The following is a 20108-nucleotide window of genomic DNA, read 5'->3' on the forward strand; positions in this document are numbered from 1 at the left end:
TGTCGCAGTTTGATTTCATTAATTATTTTAACCAAATTATATCTGCACATTATTGACTAAAATCAGTGCCTCCTGTTTCCATCATGCCTCTTTTCCCCACCCTGGAGACAATCATTTTAACCATTTTAGCGGAATCATTTGTTATTTATCTCTACAAAGTTAACAAAAATGTCTCTAATATTCTTTTCTGATTTTTTTCAGTCATGGGTATTATCTGTCAGGTTCCTACCTTGGAAGATGAGGCTTTAGTTTTCTTTTATATAAAACCCCACTCTCACCAGACACAAGCCTCACCTCCCATCTCTATACTCCCAATAAGGTTTTTTTTATGTAATTCAGAATTCAATGTTTACATTATTACGATTAACAAAAGGGGTTCACAGCAGAACCCCATTATAATTATTTTCCTTTTCATGCCCAACAGTTAATTTTTTTGCAAGTTGATAGGTTTTTTTTTTTTTTGGTTTTTTCTCCACTGGCTTCATTTTTATAGACAAGCAGTATCCAATACAACTTTCTGCAGTACTGGAAACATTCTAATACCACTACCAAGATGGTAGCCACTAGCCACATGTGGTTATTGAACACTCAGTACATGTCTAGCATGACTGCAGACCCGAGATTTATATATTTTGTTTAATTTGTGCTTAAATAGCCACATGGTGGCTGGTGGCTATGGTGTTGAACAGCACAATTCTAGAGATGTTTCACTACCTCAGACTTGCTGTCTAAATCTACTCTTGTCCTTTTCAAAGACATCAAGCAGCATTTTATGTGTGTTTCTATGCTAAGTGGCTTCCATCATGTCCGATACTTTGCGACCCTATGGATCACAGCCTGCCAGGCTCCTCTGTCCATGGGATTCTCCGGGCAAGAACACTGGAATGGGTTGCCATGCCTTCCTCCAGGGGATCTTCTCAACCCAGGGACTGAACCTGAGTCTCCAGCATAAAAGCAGGTGGCATTCTTTACCATTAGCGCCACTGGGAAAACCCAGCATTCTATAGTTATATTCATCTTAGACCTCTCAGGGAGCCATCTGATCCATCTGGCCTAGTTTCTTCCATAGCTGGTTCTCAGGACTTATTCTGAATCCCCTTCACTGTTATTCTGGGGATTATGTGGATTATAATATGAAAATTCCCATTCCTTTACTGAACTAATATTTATTATGTAAAATACAAGAGGCACTGTTCTAGGTGCTTCCACCATGCAGCAGGCATTGACTACGCAACATATATGCTCCACTTCTTGCTTATTAACAGAACCAAAATTTAGTTTCAGACAAAAATATGCTAATTAAAAAAATATACTCCTCTGCAATTCCTTAAATGTTAGGGGAAAACTGTGACAGTTTTGCCAGTAAGATTTAAGTGCAATACTAGAGAATAAGGCTTCTGGGAAAGGTATGATTTTATTGATGAGCAGGGTCAGATTCAGTTGGCATGCACTATTTTCCTCTTGCCATTCCTCTCTTCTCTAGACCTAGAACACAGATATAATGTCTAAGGGCAGAGCAGCCACATTGAGACTATGCGGGTATAAGTTATACACTAAGAAATGTAAAGCTAGAAGGGGCCTTAGTCTTTAGTGACTTCCTTAATTTTTATATTTCATAATTAGTTTATACGTCAATGAGTTAAATATATAATTGCACAAATAATTACATTGTGATTATTTTAAATGTTCCTGTGTATTATATCGGAGAAGGCAATGGCACCCCACTCCAGTACTCTTGCCTGGAAAATCCCATGGACGGAGGAGCCTGGTAGGCTGAAGTCCATGGGGTTGCGAAGGGTCGGACACAACTGAGCAACTTCACTTTCACTTTTCATTTTCATGCATTGGAGAAGGAAATGGCAACCCACTCCAGTATTCTTGCCTGGAGAATCTCAGAGACAGGGGAGCCTGGTGGGCTGCCGTCTATGGGGTCGCACAGAGTCAGACATGACTGAAGTGACTTAGCAGTAGCAGCAGCAGTGTATTATATATTAATTTTTTTCTATTTTTCACTTTGCCACTAATAAAGTTGGTTATCTTTTCATGTTTATTGACTATTTGTATATTTTATTCTGTGTATTTTCAGCCCATATCTCTCCACCTACCCTGATTTACAGTCATTCTTAATATATTATAGACATTGACCATGTGTCTCTTCTGTATGTTGTGAATATTCTAAGTTGTTTGTGGTGTCTGTGGCCATAGAGATGTTTTAAATCCATATGCAGTCAAATCAGGAAATCGTCTCCAGCTTTGACACTACTTAATAGGTGAATTGAATTTAAATGCCACTTTTAGTACTTCTTGAATTAAATTGGATGTCTGTTTCTAGAATCTAGTATTTTTTCTTGTTTCGCTTTCCTTTTGCTTTCTGGAGTTTTGCTTTTTTACTTTTTGTGTTTGTTGTGACTTTTAATATAAACAAAAAACTATATAAAACTTATGTGTGCGTTATTCATTCAGTCGTGTCCGATTCTTCGTGGCCCTATGGACTGTATCCTGCCAGGCTCCTCTGTCCATGGGATTTCTCAGGCAAGGATACTGGAGTGGGTTGCCATTTCCTTCTCCCAAACTTATGTGTGAAAGTGAAAGTGAAGTCGCTCAGTCGTGTCTGACTCTTTGCAACCCCATGGACTGTAATCCACCAGACTCCTCAGTCCATAGGATTTTCCAGGCAAGAGTACTGGAGTGGGTTGCTATTTCCTTCTCCAGGAGATCTTCCCGACCCAGGGATTGAGCCCGGGTGTCTCGCATTGCAGGCAGACGCTTTACCATCTGAACCACTGTGAACAATTTAGCAAATGGGGTAAAGTGAACATTCATATAAATATCACTCAGGTACAAAAAGATGATCTCTGTCCTGTCCTTGAGAGTAACAATTTCCTTGCTCTTATTTTTAATTTTACCACCTCTGTATGCACTCCTAAACAATTTAGTTTTGTTTTTAAATTTTACATAATGGATTCATGCTATATGAAATTTTTATAGTATAACTTTTCATTTAACATTGTTTGTTGATTTTTAATTATATAATAATCTTTGTGTGTGTGCGCTTGTTAGTCGCTCGGTTGTGTCCTACTTTTTGTGACCCCATGGACTGTAACTCGCCAGGCTCCTCTGTCTATGGAATTCTCCAGGCAAGATTACTGGTGTGGGTTGCCATTCCCTTCTCCAGATAATAATGTTTACTATTGTGTAATACTTCAAATATTTTATAATATGACTCTACCTCTATTTATCCAGTCAGCTGGTGAGGAGGAACTGAGTATTTGCAGCTTTTGTCAGGTAAAAGCAAAGATGAACCTTCTTGCACAGGTGTTCTGGTACTCATAGACAATTAAATGACCAGAGTATGTATGTAGGCATGCAAATTATAGGTCAAAGAATATGCTAATCTTCAACTTTATTAAATAATGTTACCTGGTTTCCAAAGCTGGTACCAATTTATATTCTCATCAGTCACGTATGCTTTTAACCTGGCTATAGTAAAGCTTTCTAAATTTTGTCTGCCTGATGGCAATGTAATAATTTAACCTTGTGGTTCTAGTTTGCATTTTCATTACTGCTAGTAAAGTTTAACTCTTTTTCATACGTCTAGTAGACATTTGGATATTTTGTTGTTTTTTGAGAAATATCTGATTAATTCTCTTGCCCATTTTTCCATTGAGTTATTGGACATTTGCTCATTGATCTATAAGCCCTCTTTATATGGATATGAATCCTTTGATAGTTATGTGTTGTAAATATCTTCTCTTCTTTATGGTTCTTTCCATTAGTTTCACACTGACATCTGATGAACAGGAGTTCTTAATTTTCAGGTAATTAACTTGATAAGTTTCTCCACTGTGACCAGTGCTTTCAATAAGAAAATCCTTCTACCATAAGAGTATGAAGATATGTTCCTGTATACTCTTCCAGATACTAGGCATTTTACCTTTCAGATTTATGTTTAATCTATCTGGAAATTATTATTTTTGTGTATAACACAAACAAGAAATCTAATTTTACTTTTTTCCTATGGATTGCCAATTGTGTCAATTTTATTGAAAATTCCATTCTTTCCCCACTGGATGAAATTCCTCCTCTGCTATCAATCTTATCCACATATATATGAGTTCTTTCCAGACTCTCTATTCTATCTACTGGTCTACAATATCACACTGTTGTTTTTCTTAGCTTTACAATCTGTCTTGATGTCTGGAAGAACAAGTGTTCCCACCATATTATCTTTAACAGGGTTTTGGCTCTACTCATTTTAGATATTCTAACTAAATTTTAGAAGCAGCTTATCAATTTCCCTAAAAAGCATTCATTCAGCTAATCTATTTGACTCTTCCTAAGTCAGTATCACACTGTTTTAGGTCTTGTAGCTCTTTTACATGTTTTGGTATCTGTAGGGCAAGTTGCTTACACACTTCTAAAAATCATCTAGATACCCTCATCCTTTTGTTCTTTTAGAAGTTCTGAGAATAAGCTTATCCAGTTCCATGAAAATTGTCTTTGGATTCTTTTTTTAATAATTGCATTGAATTTGTAAATTTATCTTGCAAGAACTGATACTTTATAATGTAATCTTCCCATCTAGATTTTTTACATCCATTAGTTTTATGGGTTTTGTTATATAGATCTTACACATTAAACAAACTAAGCATGCATGCATGCTTAGTGGCTCGGTTGTGTCCAACTCTTAGTGACCCCATGGACTGTAGCTCGCCAGGTTCCTCTGTCCATGAGGATTCTCCAGGCAAGAATACTGGAGTGTGTTGCCATTGCCTTCCCCAGGGGATCTTCCCCACCCAGGGATCGAACACAGGTCTCCTGCATTGCAGGCAAATTCTTTACCACTGAGCCACCAGGAAAATAAGTGTATTCCTAGGCATATTAAATGGCAACGCACTCCAGTATTCTTGCCTGGAAAACCCCATGGACAGAGGAAACTGGTGGGCTACAGCCCATGAAGTCACAAGAGCTGGACACAACTTTGCAACTAAATCACCACCAGAAATATAAAGCATTTACTTTCATTGTGAATTCAATTTTGTATAGACTTTCTGGTAGACAGTATGTATCAAGTCCCTCTTTTTATTCCTATTATTAATTTATCATTTGTTATCCTTAATAACTTTTTAATAAAACTTAATAGGACCTTGAGAAAAGTAGAAATAAATGTCTGTGCTCAGTCAGCTGTCTTAAAGCCAATGCATGGACACAGCAATTTTGAGGGAATTTTGGATAGAACTTCAGAGCCAGAAATGATAGGAGGAAGAGCATTAGTAGACAGTATGAACAACCACATAGGGGTGGGAAAGTGTACGTCATGCTCAGGGAATGAAGATTAACGTGATTTAGGTCAGGTAAGGTATACGCAGGCTTCCCTGGTGGCTCAGACGGTAAAGCGTCTGCCTACAATGTGGGAGACCCGGGTTCGATCCCTGGGTCGGGAAGATCCCCTGGAGAAGGAAATGGCAACCCACTCCAGTACTCTTGCCTGGAAAATCCCATGGACCGAGGAGCCTGGTAGGCTACAGTCTATGGGGTCACAAAGAGTTGGACACGACTGAGCGACTTCACTTCACTTCTTCAAGGTATATGTAGAGAAGCAATGAAAGACTCTAAAACAGCAGCTATGCTGTGAAGGACCCTGAATGCCCAGCTAAGCAGTAGAAAAATGGAATGCTCCAACAATGTCGTATTGCTGTTCTCCTCTACATAGTGTAGAGCTTTAAGTTAGTCAGGCAGTAGTTAAATAAATATATATCTGAAACACATTACATATACAATTAAACACATTCAATTGTGAAACATGCAAATTCAACTACATAGCAGGATATATAGGTATGAAATGGAGCTTTCTCAAATTATCAAAACTCCCAGGTGTTATTTGCTTTTCAAAAGCCATGTCAGACACACTAAATTTCAGCAATATTGCCTACTCACCCTTCTAAATTCTCCCACCTCCTCTTACTGAGTTTTCCTACAATCAGAACCCATGAAAAACACATAAACATGGAAGAGGGAAATTTTTAAATGTTAACTTACCTTCTGGCCCATTTCTAGGTTCCTTCTCTCCTGTCCCTGCTTTCTAGGAGGACTTGGACACGGGTTTATTTTTTAAGTGAGATTTCCATTAAGTTTCCTTTTTCTAGAGTCTTGGCTTTGAAGCAGCATGTCTCTGAATCTCTGCACTGAACTGAGAACAGCCAAGGGTTTTCTTTGTTTTTCCCTGGGTGCTTCTCTCTCCACAGCCTACCTCAAATTGTCCTTTCAACCCACTACCCATGGTTATTCAATTGTTATGGAGTAAATTAACAGAATTTACAATTTACTGCCCGTTTCCAACCAAACTTTGCCAATGGATGAGTGTCAAAAAAATGTCAGCCTTAAATTGTTGACATTCCTAAAGAGTTTCCAACTTGAGATATAAAGATATTAATAAAATAACAAAGCTGGTTTTTTGTGATCTTACTCCATAGGCAATACCTCCAACTCCTGCCCTCATACACAAACACGTGTGCATGGGTGTGAATCCTTTCACGCATATATAAGTATGTGTGTGTATTTCTTTTTGAGGGAAATGACTTCCTAAATACTAGTTTGAATATATGTCATTACATTGTTCTTAAAAGTAAGATCTAGTGTTCAAAAATTATTCATTATATATATTTGTGTATATGTAAATCTAAAGAGAGGCAGCCATAGAATTTACAATAGGAGCGTGTAGCTTAAATGACGATTTTAAAAATTAAATACACATTTCCATGTATTAGCTTTTATATTTATTGGTCTTAGGGGAGGTAGCCACTGTATCACTTTCTAGTTAGCAAGAAAAGACTGTGAAGGAGGTGGGATTTTACGAGGTCCTGTATATGCCAAACCAATCCACCTAAGCCATTCTTGGACAATGATTTTTTTTTAATCTTTAAAAAAAAAAAAAGTTAACCAGTTCCTAATGCTCTTTGAGTTATAAGCAGCCCAGGACTGCATAACTCACTTGACAGAGTTTGAACCAATATCTAACTCACCTGTCTGTCACTGTTAGTGGGATCAGGACAGTTCATTTTTCAAGAAGGAAAGTGAAGAGGAGAGAGTTTGCCAGTAATGTTTTTATGAGCACTCACATAGCATTGGAAGTTGGATGTTTGACAAGATAGAAAATATGGGCAGGTAAACAGTGGACAATAGTTGTCCAGTTGATTCTCAAGTGCAGTGTAGTTCCAGGAAGACCCCAAAATGCAGGTCTGTTCCTGAAATCCAGTTCATCATGGGATGGGCAATCTATCTGACCTATTGAACACTGGTGGTCTGGAGGTCACAGGAAAACAGGGTCAATTCTATCTTCTTCAGTGACTTAAGATATTCTTTAGGGAGGATGAGAGTAGCACTATTAACTGAATTAAACAGATAATCTCAGATCCAAACTGCAGCCTAAAGAGCTGCACTCCTGGGATCATCATTTCAGTAGACAGCTGCCTTAAGTGGGCATAATTTGGTACTTGGTTACTCTTGAGAATAGTTTTTTTCCCAAAATGGAAGCTTGTACTATAGAACCTCTCTATGACTTCCTTTTCTTAAAAGTAACCAAGAAAATTGGGACTGGTCTTTCCCCATAGAAGTTCTTGAGAATCATTAGCCTTACAAGTTGGTCCATGGAAAGAGGGTTCCATTGTGAAGAAGTATGGGAAGTGCTGAGCTTTCTAACCCCTCAAGGTGATTTGCAGGCACATTCAATTGTGATGGCTCTAAGAAATGGCCTCCAAGGAAAAGAAATCTACTGGTTTGTTTGGTTTTACCTTGGATGTCTGAAAATTATTTGACCCAGAACAATATATTTAATTTTGTCCCATTGAATATACTTTGCAGATCCTGACATTAAGACTTGTCCAGTGTAGCAATTCCAGACTTGCCTCAGTCTAAACAAACCCTGGGGACCAGCACAGAAAAAACTGGCTCCCAGGGCTGGGAAGAGAGAGTTGGTTTACTAACTTTCCCATCTCTGACCTGCATGTAATTTAATTGAGAACTAACTGTATTACTCTTGAAAATCCTCCCCGTGCTTCAGGACTCATTTTCTTTATCTGTAAAATGAGTGAGCTCTGTGACCCTTTCAGTTCTGTCATTGCATAAAATATCTTCCTATGTGTGAGGTTCACTTTAGAACTTGACCTCTCCACTGCTCCTTGGGCTGCTGAGTGACAGACAACACAGCTAATCTTCCATAAATAGATGTTCCATATCTTGGGTCTCAGGATAAATTTATAGCTGAAGATTGACACATAGTAACTTTCAAACGAGACCAATTTGAACTCCATGAGAAAACATTTTACACTATTTAAAAAACATTATATTATAAAGCAATAGTATAGTTTTAATTTAATAAGTATGAAAGCACAGTCCTAACTTTTATTTAAAAATAAAAAATGTTTAGAATTAACCAATACTTACCAAGCAATTTCTCCAGACAGGTCAATGACCAAGAGGCATTTCAATGCACCTTAGAGCTATCCCAGGAGCCACTAGGGTTAAATATGACTTTTTAACCTAGAAAACTTCTATTTGTTTCCTCCTGTTCTTTATGAAGGGCTTCCCTGATAGCTCAGTTGGTAAAGAATCTGCCTGCAATTCAGGAGACCCCGGTTCGATTCCTGGGTCAGGAAGATCTGCTGGAGAAGGGATAGGATACCCACTCCAGTATTCTTGGGCTTCCCTCATGGCTCAGCCGGTAAAGAATCTGCCTGCAATGTGGGTGACCTGGGTTTGGTCCTTGGGTTGGGAAGATCCCCTGGAGAAGGGAATGGCTACCCACTCCAGAAACCAATAAAAGACTTTTCAGCATGATTAGTACATTTCTTGACTGGTTACAGGTATGCCTCATTCAACCATGCTAGGGGTTTAACAACTAGCAGAAACATTTTGTTTCTCTATTATTTTGCTTAACTCTGAATGGTGACAAAAGGGTCTAAACACCAACTGATCTAAAAATGAATCTAAGGTTGCAGAGGCTGAGATGGAGCAATAGTAAAGTTCAAATCTAATTTAGATGCCCAGGAAAACATGGCTTTCAAGGAAAAATACTTAAAGAAATATTGCTTAATTTTAAGTCATGGTATTTCCAGCAAGAAACTATGAGATAATAAACTAGCAATGTATTAATTTCAAGTGAGTATCCAAAACAAAATTCTAACCCCATTATCAGTTTGGAACTTGCTTCGTGAAATAAGCAAAAAATAGTTCTACAGTTAAGGAGTAAGTCAAGTAGGTCAAGTCCTATACACAGGGAATAGGTAGAGACTGTTAGCTTTAAAATGCACAATTCCCAGAGGCTAAATACCTGGCATCCATAGAAAGACAAAGGAATCCTTCCTCGGACCTCACCTCAGTTCACCTTCCTAACTTTCTCTTTATCCAAATGCACAAAATGGAAATAAAAACCGAATTATAAAGCTGATTGTTGCTTTGCCATGCCACCTAAAAACCCAGACTGGGGGCCTTATCAGAGACCATTTTGGGCACTCAGCTCAAGAAAACCTACAGGTGGTGTTTTATCAACGTACGATCTGTCCCTTGGCCCTCTGGACATATTCCATCATTTCTAAAGCCTAATCTGCATCTCTGTCCCTGAGGCTCTTTTCCTCAGGCTTAGAGGAAGCTATACTGCCCAGCAAGCTGCAGACCTTTGTGAAAAGAAATTAGCATACCACACCAGTCACCAGCTACCACACTCAACTGTGACTGTCAGGAAATTTTGTATTAATACCCCAGTTCACTCCCATCTTGATAGGAATAATTCTGAGGCACGTGTTTTGCTCTGATCCCAGGTTCCCTGTGGCTTAACAGTTCTGCCTTCCCTTCCTTGTATTACATGCCTTCCTTTACTGGAGTTGTTTGCACTTCCTAAATTGTTGTTTAGTCGTGTCTGAACTCTTTGCAACCCCATGGACTGCAGCATGGCAGGCCTCCCTGTCCTCCACTATCTCTCAGAGTTCGCTCAAATTCATGTCCATTGAGTTGGTGATGCTATCTAACCATCCCATCCTCTGCCTCCCTCTTCTCCTGCCCTCAACTTTCCCAGCATCAGAGTCTTTTCCAGTGAGTTGGCTCTTCACATCAGGTAGCCAAAATATTGGAGCTTCAGCTTCAGTATCAGTCCTTCCAATGAATATTCAGGGTTGATTTCCTTTAGGATTCACTGGTTTCATCACCACTTCTTAAGTACTTTCACTTAAATCCATCTTCAGTGTCTGTACCTGGGAAAATCCACATTAGGACATTAGTATATCCATTTCACTGGAGAAGGCAATGGCACCCCACTCCAGTACTCTTGCCTGGAAAATCCCATGGACAGAGGAGCCTGGTAGGCTGCAGTCCATGGGATCGCAAAGAGTTGGACACGACTGAGTGACTTCACTTTCACTTTTCACTTTCATGCATTGGAGAAGGAAATGGCAATCCACTCCAGTGTTCTTGCCTGGAGAATCCCAGGGACAGGGGAGCCTGGTGGGCTGCTGTCTATGGGGTCGTACAGAATCGGACACGACTGAAGCGGTTTAGCAGCAGCAGCAGCATATCCATTTCACAATGAGAAGGCGAAGTTCTCTAAAACGTTATATGTTCTGCAAAGGTGCATCTTTGTCCAGGAAAACCTCTTCCATCATGCTCAAGCTCTCCAGAAGCCACTCTAGTGGGCTCTTATGATTGCCTTGCCTGTGCCTTTGACCCCTCCCCGAAACGTCCCCTCCATCTTCTCAGCTAATTTATGTCTAAATCTTTTCCGGAAGCTACATCAAAAGCTATAGGGACATCCTGGCGGTCCAGTGGTTAGGACTCTACACTCCCAACCCTGGGAACTAAGATCCTGCATGCTACAGCAAAGTAAAAAAGTGACTATCCCATTCTCTAGGATAGTTTCCAAAGTGTGGTTCCAGGACTAGCAGTTATTAGGATCACCTGGGAACTTGCTAGAAATGCACATTCTTGAGTCCCTACCCTAGGCTATCGAATTAGATTCTCTTGGGTAGCGGCCCAGCATCTCTATTTTAACAAACCCTCCAAGTGATTCTCCTGCATGATCAACTTTGAGAACTACTGCTCTCAGAAGTATTTCCTGCCACCCACAATCTAGCTGTGAAAACCTCCAACTCCAGTTCCCTGCCCTCTTCCACAATTTTTCAAACTCTCTTGCTGCCTCCTCAATCTCTCTCACATGGACCTCTTTTCTCCCTCTCCAGTGCGACTGGTTTAATTCAGGCCAATCCACATTTCTCTCTTGAATTATCAATGCAATCCCCCAACTGGTCTCCCTGAATATATGTCTCCCCTCTATTCTCCATCAGTCTTTAGGTGTGTGTGTCTAAAATGCAAAACTGTTGTGTCCTTTCTAGTGCTTCAAATATTTTCAGTGCTGCCTGTCATCTAAAGGTAAGTTTATGACCCAAGGCCATTGGTGATTTGGATCCTGCCTAACTTTTCCTGGATTTCAGACATGCCAAAGTACCTACAGCTTACCTCCCCATTCACTCCCTCAGGGGGTGGCTGAATCACCTCTATGACAGGTGCATTCCTTATGATCTTAAAGACCCCGCTAAGGCTCCTCCTTAAGCCCTTCAGTTCAGTTCAGCCATTCAGTCACGTCTGACTCTTTGCGACCCCATGGACTGCAGTGTGCTAGGCTTCCCTGTTCATCACCAACTCCTGGAACTTGCTCAAACTCATGTCCATCGAGTTGGTGATGCCATCCAACCATCTCATCCTCTGTCATCCCCTTCTCCTCCTGCCTTCAATCCTTCCCAGCATCAAACAACCCTTCAAGTCAATCTCTGCTGCAGGGATGAAGAGAGGAGAGAGGGAGGGGCCAAAGCTTGATCCACCCCCACCCCCACCCCCCTCCCCCCACCCCTACATTTTCAGTTTTGCTTCAGGCAGGTCTTACCTCTCAGGGACCAGTGAGGGCACTTGGCTTCTAGCCCATTTTGCATTCCCTATCTTTGGCTCTAGGGTTTCTTTTGTCCCTAAACTCTTTGAGATGAATTCCTCCTCTGTAAACTAGAGATACATGCTTGCTTTGTGTAAAACATGGGGCTGGTTGAGGCTCAAATGAGAAAACATTTATAAAGTTTGTAAACTCTGAAGTACGAGACAAAAGTAAGGTATCACTGTCATATAATTGTAACAATTACACTAGCCAACATTTAGTGGACGTTAATTATTTGCCAGGGTTCATCTGAGCATAAAGTGCACCATTTTATTTTATCCCTTTAATGACCCATGAGTAACATACTATGATAATTCCATTTTACATAAGAGGAAACTGAGGCAGCAGAAATTACAGATAACCTGCCCAACATTACTTAGAAGTAATGGAGCCAGGATTCAGACCCAGGTACTGTCAGCTCAGAGCCCAGTTTCTTAACTCCTATATGCTACTTCTTTATGGGCATGTCCGTGACTGTAGGGATGTGACATTATTCAAAGGGCCTGACATATTCTAGCACAGGCCAGTTAAACTCACTATACAGGGATCAATCTATGGCTCTGTCATCCATCCATCCACCTACCTACTCACTGGTCACTCATTCACTGTCCTCCATTGGTGGCTGGAGTGGTGAAGGGTCATATTCCTTGGGTCAGAGCACCTGAGTAAAAAGACACTACAGTGTGACCCTGAGCAAGTAACCTACCTGCTCTGCACCTTGGGTTATTTTCCTGTAAAATGAGGAAGACATTTGTACTGGCCTCAAAATTTTGTGCAGATTAAGTGAAAGAATTTATGTAAAAAGTTGAACACTGTGCCTAGTCTATAAGTATTCAATCAGTGTTGGTTATTATTATTATCATTTCTCTGGGGACAGTAGCCATGTGGTCAGGCAAAGCAATATTCTCTATCAAAATGTGAAGAATGCATTATAGGAGCCATCACATGTCTCCAGAGAATGCTTGCAGTACTAAGAAAATTGTCTTGAGCCGTTGAACTGTCTTTGGGTCAACAGACAAGAACAAACAGGCTTAAGACTGGGGGTCAATACAGTGCTGAATGTGGAGCTCACTGCTGCAAATAGCAGCCTCCTGCAGGCTGGACAGAATGTGTCCACCCTCTGGCGAGGAGCAGGCAGGGTGCAGATGAGCAGGCAGGAGACAGCAGGCACTGCTCTGAGTCAGGGGCACGAGGGTGTGAGGAAAGCTAAGCCAGAGCGAATGCAGTGTGTGTTGGCTCAGTGGGCAGAAGGGAAGAAAACCAAGTGCATTTCAATCAAAAGCGGCTTCTTTCTGAGGTGGGGGGGGGGGGGGGGCGGGCGGCGGGGGGGAACCTGTGCTATCTGTGTGGCCCAGCCTCATTTTCACTAAGGATCTCAAGAAGAGGCCTCTGAACTTAAGTTTGATAAGGTAACCAATAGTTGACCAAGATAAACCAACAGGATTAAAATGAGTCACTGTTCATTGGGGACTGAAAACTTGGATCCCACTTCTTAGAGTACACTGTAAATTAAGATTTTGAAGTTAAGCCCTACAGTTATCTGGTGAATAACATAATTATATTGCACTCTGTTTCTGTGTTATAAGTTAATCTGTTGATTGAACACATTCAAAGTATCCCACAATATTGATAATCTTGCAGTCCTGCTGCAATGCTTTTTAAAAGTTGTTTCATGAATCTCCAGAGTGAAAGTGGAACAGACCAGGCACTGAGTCTCCTGAAGCTTTATGTTACTTTTACAAAATGAACCTCAGGATGTTATGGATTTGTGTGTCTCCCAGCCCCTCACCCCCCAAGGGTAAACTGACCTTCTAATCCCCTGGGATCTGAGACTATGACCTTGTGTGGAAGCAGGGTTGTTGAAGATGTGACTAAAGAGGTGAGGTTGTAGTGGAGCAGCACAGACATTTAAACAGTGTGACTGGTGTCCTCATAAAAAGATGAGCAACACAGAGGAGAGTGCTATGTGCAGAGACAGAATCACAAAGGAGAAAATGACCACACGGAGGTGGAGGCAGAGACTGGAGCCATGTACCTACAAGTAGCTTGATAAGCCAAGGATTACCTGCAAACACCAGTAGCAAGAAGAGGTGAGATTGGATTCTCCACTACAGTTTTCTGAGGGAGCCTGGTCCTGCCAACACCTTGATTTCAGACTTGCAGCCTCAAGAACTGTAAGACAGGTAAATTTCTGTTATTTTAAGCCACTCAATTTGAGGGACTTTGTTACTACAGCCCTAGGAAACTATTACACAAGGTTACATCGTCCCTCTATTTTCACAGACTCTGGGCCAGGTATCTGTTAGAACAGGGTCCCAATATCAACTCAAAGGCTGTTATCAGAAATTTATACACACATTGATTTAATATCAATGCCTTATGTTTGTCTTCTCTCACTAGGCTATAAGCAGGAGCTTATTCATCTTTAACTCCGCATGTAATAGTTGTTCGATAAATGCATATTTAATTGAATGAATGATTCTTAAAGAGCCTCTGGCATTCACCATGGCTGCTGGCCCACCTTCAGCCTTTAGCCCTTGAATACTGAACTATTTTCCAGATTAGTAGGTATACAAAGGTGCCAGGGATGAGAAACCAGGGCAGCAGCAAATGGTCCTGGAGGACACTATAGGATCTGATATACTAAGCTGGCCACACAGCCTTGATCTCAGATTCGCCCCTTACCTCTGACCAGCCTCCAGCCACACACTTTTGGGTCTTTTTAAAAGTAAGTTGATTTGCCTGGGAAACAATTGCTTGATATTAAAAATGAGTATCACTTCAATGTTCAGTGCACATGTAGCAGATATTACCTGTATCTGATACTTCTCTTTCTCCATATATTATGTACACACATATGAACACACACACACAAGTACATGTGTGTGTGTAGCTGTGTGTATGAATTTCTGATAACAGCCTTTGAGTTGATATTCAATGACCTTTACAACTAGGCCACTACTGTATACACAACCATTTGGTTGAAAATAATGATGTTATCATTAACCGTGTCAGTTCTGGAAAGACGAAATATGTAACAAAAGGAAAAGAAACATTAAAACAAAAATCAACCCATTAAAGGTTATTTGTTTTCTGAAGTACTGGACATTTTAAGTTCTTCAAAATATATAACTTCAAAGACACCCAATCTGTACTAGAAAAAGTTGTATTTTGTTATTTACCCCAGATGCAAATTGAGTTATTTCTAACAGGATCGTCGTGACTTGAACACCAGAACCATCCAGGCAACCTCAATAGTTGCCCAGAGGATCAGATGGGAAAGAGAATGACTGTGTGCTCACCATCTGTTCGCCATCTGCCTGAGAAAAAAATTCAGAAAATCCATGTTCTCAGGGCCCCTGGCCTTCGAATCAATCACCTGCAGGAGAACTGCCTCCTGCCACTGGCTACGCTGACCACGCTGCCGTAAACACATCTGACGACCAAAGCTCAGATTCTTGCTCTGAGCACAGTGGGACACACAGTGCCAGAGAGAACGCTGACCCATTGAGGGTACCCCTTCACACACCTTTTAGATGTGATGGTTGGCTACCACGGACCTTCCTTTCTCTGAATCCATACTCTGGCCTACCTATCAAGCAATGTGAAATCCAGTAGTTTGCCAGAGGGTTAACAGAGACTGTGCTTTTTAAACTGGGGTATGTTACTCAAAATTAGTGATTGATACAGAACATACTTCTGGAACATTTAAAAATATTCTTGGAACCCTAGTAGTTGGAAGGAGTTTTCTTGGGGTTGCTCCAGGAATAGCCAACACAGAATTTCTCCATATCCACCTCTCCTTTACATGTTTGAATTTTGCTCCTGATAAGCAAGCCAGATTTTTTTAAATTTGAATGTATTATAGTAGCTACTCAGTAAATAGTTATTGAATGACTCAAAAGATTCAAAATATATGTGCTTAGTGAATTTTGGATTAATCAAATGTTAAATAATGTCACTGCTTAAGAATGCAAATCAGACTAAAAAGATCTAGTCAACGAAATCTATAGGAATGACACACAGGTGACGATCTTCCTCTTGGTACCGCTTTATGGGTATTTCATGCACCATCAACTAGACCTCTTGGGGATGAGAGAGGAAACTCAGAGGTCTTGAAATCTTATTACAACTTTTAACAGCTTCATAGAAACAGATAAACCAACCACACAAAAAAGAGTGTGTATATATATATATATATATATATATATATATATGATTCACTTTGCTGTACACCTAAAACTAACACTACATTGCAATCAACTATATTCCAATAATTTTTTTTTTTAAAAAGCAAACTCATCAACCACATGTGGTTGAAACCATAGAGGGCCCTGGGGCTGTGTGGCAGATACCAGGACCCTGCACAGAGATCTAGGTCAACATGTTACAGTTCGTATCACCACTAGCCCAGTGGATCCCCTCTTTGAGATGCATCCTCAGCACTACCCAGAGGCCAGACATGTCCTCAACAGCATCTCCCCTCTGCTAGGGGACAATGGGAAGGTCTGGCAACCTGAGCACTAGTGGAAGCCTTTGAGGCTGAAGTTCTGAAAGTTTCCTCTGCTTTTCGGCCACATGGATTTCTGAACATGTAGCCGTACCTATTTTTTTAATTTTTAAAATTGAAAATAAAAAGTAGCAATTTTATTATTCTTAGCATTCAAATGAATACACATACACACATGTAACCAGGGGATATAGTCAATGAAGATGACATCCATAAGCTCATGTAGCTAGCTGTGCTGGAGACACTGCTGGACCAGCAAGTAGGATTCTGCCCCCTCAATCAAAGCATGCATCCAGTGAACATCTGCTGAGTGACAATTAACGTGCTAGGCTTCCCTGGTGGCACAAGTGGTAAAGAACCCACATGCCAATGCAGGAGATGTAAGAGACACCAGTTCAATCACTAAAGGAAATATACCCCGAATATTCATTGGAAGGACTGATGCTGAATCTGAAGTTCCAATAGTCTGGCCACCTGATGCAAAGAGCCAACTCACTGGAAGAGACCCTGATGCTGGGAAAGATTGAAGGCTTAAAGGAGGAGGGGGCGGCAGAAGGTCCCCTGCAAGAGGCATGGCAACCCATTCCAGTATTCTTGCCTAGTGAACCCCATGGACAGAGGAGCCTGGTGGACTACAGTCCATAGAGTCACAAAGAGTCAGACACGGCTGAGTGACTTAGCACACATGCACGCAGTCAACGTGCTAGGAATGTGGATATGCGGATATGGCGATGACTGAAAAAGACAAAGTCTCTGTCCTCTTAAATTTACATTCTGGCAAGGAAGACAGTCTGCACACAGTGGACAGATCAAAGTTGTAACAGGCGAGGGAAGAGCAGCGAGGCAAGCGGCTGGTCTGGAGAGCCATGGAAGTTCTGCGATAAGGTGAAGCTGGGGCCCAGTCTCAGTGAAATGAGAGAGCCACATGAATGTCTGAGGGAGACCATTCCAAGCAGCTGCTGCTGCGAAGTCGCTTCAGTCGTGTCTAACTCTGTGTAACCCCATTAACGGCAGCCCACCAGGCTCCCCCGTCCCTGGGATTCTCCAGGCAAGAACACTGGAGTGGGTTGCCATTTCCTTCTCCAGTGAATGAAAGTGAAAAGTGAAAGTGAAGTCGCTCAGTTGTGTCCAACTCTTATCGACCCCGTGGACTGCAGCCCACCAGGCTCCTCCGTCCATGGGGTTTTCTAGGCAAGAGCACTGGAGTGGGGTGCTATCGCCTTCTCCGATTCTGAGCAGAGAAAGCAGCAAATACTAAGGTCCTGAGGGAGGAATATGCCTGACCTATTCAAGCAAGAGTGGAGCCAAGGAAGCAGGAAGAGATTGATGGAGGAGATTAGCAAGGGGCGGTTCATGTTAGGGTCAGATCCCATGGGCCCTTATTATGCTTTTGGTAGGTTCTGAGTCAGGGAGTGGCAGCTATGTACACTGAACCACACGGATAATCCTGGAAAGGGCATTAGTTCTAACAACTCGGTGTCCTTGGCAGACTTCTCAGGGGTAGCCAGAGTGTCAGCAATCCTTGTAGAGGATGAATTCTGATCCCAGTATCTTGTATTGTTGTCATTGTTCAGTCACTAAATCGTGTCCGACTCTTTGTGACCCCCATGGACTGCATGCCAGGCTCCTGTGTCCTCCACTATCTCTCAGAGTTTGCTCCGATTCATGCCCATGCTACCCAACCATCTCATCCTCTGCCGCCCCCTCCTCCTTTAAGCCTTCAATCTTTCCCAGCATCAGGGTCTCTTCCAGTGAGTTGGCTCTTTGCATCAGGTGGCCAGACTACTGGAACTTCAGATTCAGCATCAGTCCTTCCAATGAATATTCGGGGTTCATTTCCTTTAGGATTGACTGGTTTAATCTCCTTGCAGTGCAAGGGGGACTCTTGCCTGGAGAACCCCATGAACAGTATGAAAAGGCAAAAAAGTTCTCTTAGATCCCATGGGGCTAATTCAAGAGTGGGAATCACCCTACCCACTGTTTCTCTCCTTCCTCCTGCTCCCCACCCTCAGGAGCTGTTCCTCCTCAGTAGACTTCTGGGAAAGGTAAACTGGGGAGAGGAGATAAAATGCAAAATGCAAGTCATCCAATTTGAATCTTTCAACTTGGTCCCAGCACAGGGAAAGAAGGGTGAACAAACATCTGATCTGAGGTCTGGGAGGTAGCTGATCCATGCCCATCAGTAGTATCTGTCCTTTTTGCTTTAGCTTCATGAGTCCAGGCCCACGCTGGCCTTTTTATTTATCAGTTTATTTTATTCTATTATTTCTTTTGTTTATTTTAGAGAGCTCACCCCTCTGAAATGATGTCACGTATATATCAGCCCACACAGCCACACACCCTAGAGACACTGTGGCCAGGAGAGCGGTGGTTTTCGTTCTTTGCTTTCAAAAAATTTTATAGAAATAATGACCGAGGGTACTATGGGAACAATTTATCTACAACACGTAATTATTCAGCTTAGCAATTATTTTTAAAAGTAAGCTAAGAGACAAAAAATAGGCACTGCCATCAACTGCATCTGTGTTCTCAGAGGAGAAAATACAACCGAAGAGGGAAAAGTGGAAGATGACAGGGCTTCTCTCGTCACACCGAACAGTGAACTCAGACTTTGCAAATACAAGACGAACCGGAAGGCATACCCTTTCCAGCCTCCTGCCTGCACTCATCAACTTCACAAGTTTTCCCAGGGGCCCTACCAGGCCTACTAACCTCCCGGCTCCCCCCGCAACCTCCTCCTCTCACCTCCACCACCTCTCACCTCTCTGCATCACCAGAGATGCAGGGGAGCTGCAGAAAGCAACCCAGTTAGCAGCAGAGCCCAGGGCTAGAAGTCCAGGGGTCCAAATTCTCCTACCAACCCCGCTGCCTTTGATTCATTCATAGTCTCCCTTCCTTATAATGAACCACAAAGGAAAATTCAATGATATTCAGTAAGTTACTTCCTGCTTCAACATTTAAAGTTCATTTTCTTACCTCCAAGAAAGGAAGTAAGTTTAGAGCTACTGAGTATATATTGGTGCTAAAGCCTGCAAGGCAATGATTCCTACCAAATGTGACCAATGAAGACACTGGCCAGCAGAAGAAGGAAGGAACATGGCTGTTTAGCTGTAGTACTGGTGCCAGAAAGCTCTCTCCTATGTGACCCACCTGCTTCAGACGCTGAGTCTCATTTTGAGTGTCTCCAGCACTGTGGATGTCCCAGGGCCATGGTGAGCTATAGTCTCAGATTCTTCATGAGCCATGCACTGTCCCTCATCAGCATTGTGGCAATAGCCCTACCTTTGATTTGGGGTTCAGGGCATGTGGGTTGTGGGTTGAGGCAGAGAGGTGCTTCCTGGAGTGATAGCTCATCCAGATATCCATCCTTTGAGGGTTCCATGGACTGAGGGAACTCAGCCACTCACCTTTCCTAGGAGTTGCTCTCATCCCCCCTCGTGTGTCAACTTACAGGCAACAGGAAGAGCAGGTGGCTGTTCCGAGCTAGAGATCACTGGGCAAGACCACCTTTGAGACTAACAAGCCAACCTGAGTGAGTGAGTGAAGTCACTCAGTCGTGTCTGACTCTTTGCGATCTCATGGACTGTATCCTACCAGGATCCATGGAATTTTCCAGGCAAGAGTACTGGA

At 41.9% G+C, this 20108-nt stretch overlaps 1 protein-coding gene across 4 annotated transcripts in view; it reads right to left on the reverse strand.

Annotated features, from left to right (window-relative positions):
* Positions 10110-20108, reverse strand: part of ARL5A (ADP ribosylation factor like GTPase 5A) — a 57314-nt gene continuing 47315 nt past the window's right edge. For 3 of the 4 annotated variants that reach the window (XR_001919567.1, XR_001919564.1, XR_001919561.1), the window contains 3 exons: positions 14034-14140; positions 12552-12629; positions 10110-10244 (listed from right to left, as the gene is read on the reverse strand). The gene's annotated coding sequence lies outside the window, so the exon portion shown is untranslated. The remainder of the gene's footprint in view (positions 10245-12551; positions 12630-14033; positions 14141-20108) is intronic. The other variant, XR_001919565.1, reaches the window with a different exon arrangement.

Source organism: Capra hircus, chromosome 2 (genome assembly GCF_001704415.2).
Source record: "Capra hircus breed San Clemente chromosome 2, ASM170441v1, whole genome shotgun sequence".
Lineage (NCBI taxonomy): Eukaryota > Metazoa > Chordata > Mammalia > Artiodactyla > Bovidae > Capra > Capra hircus.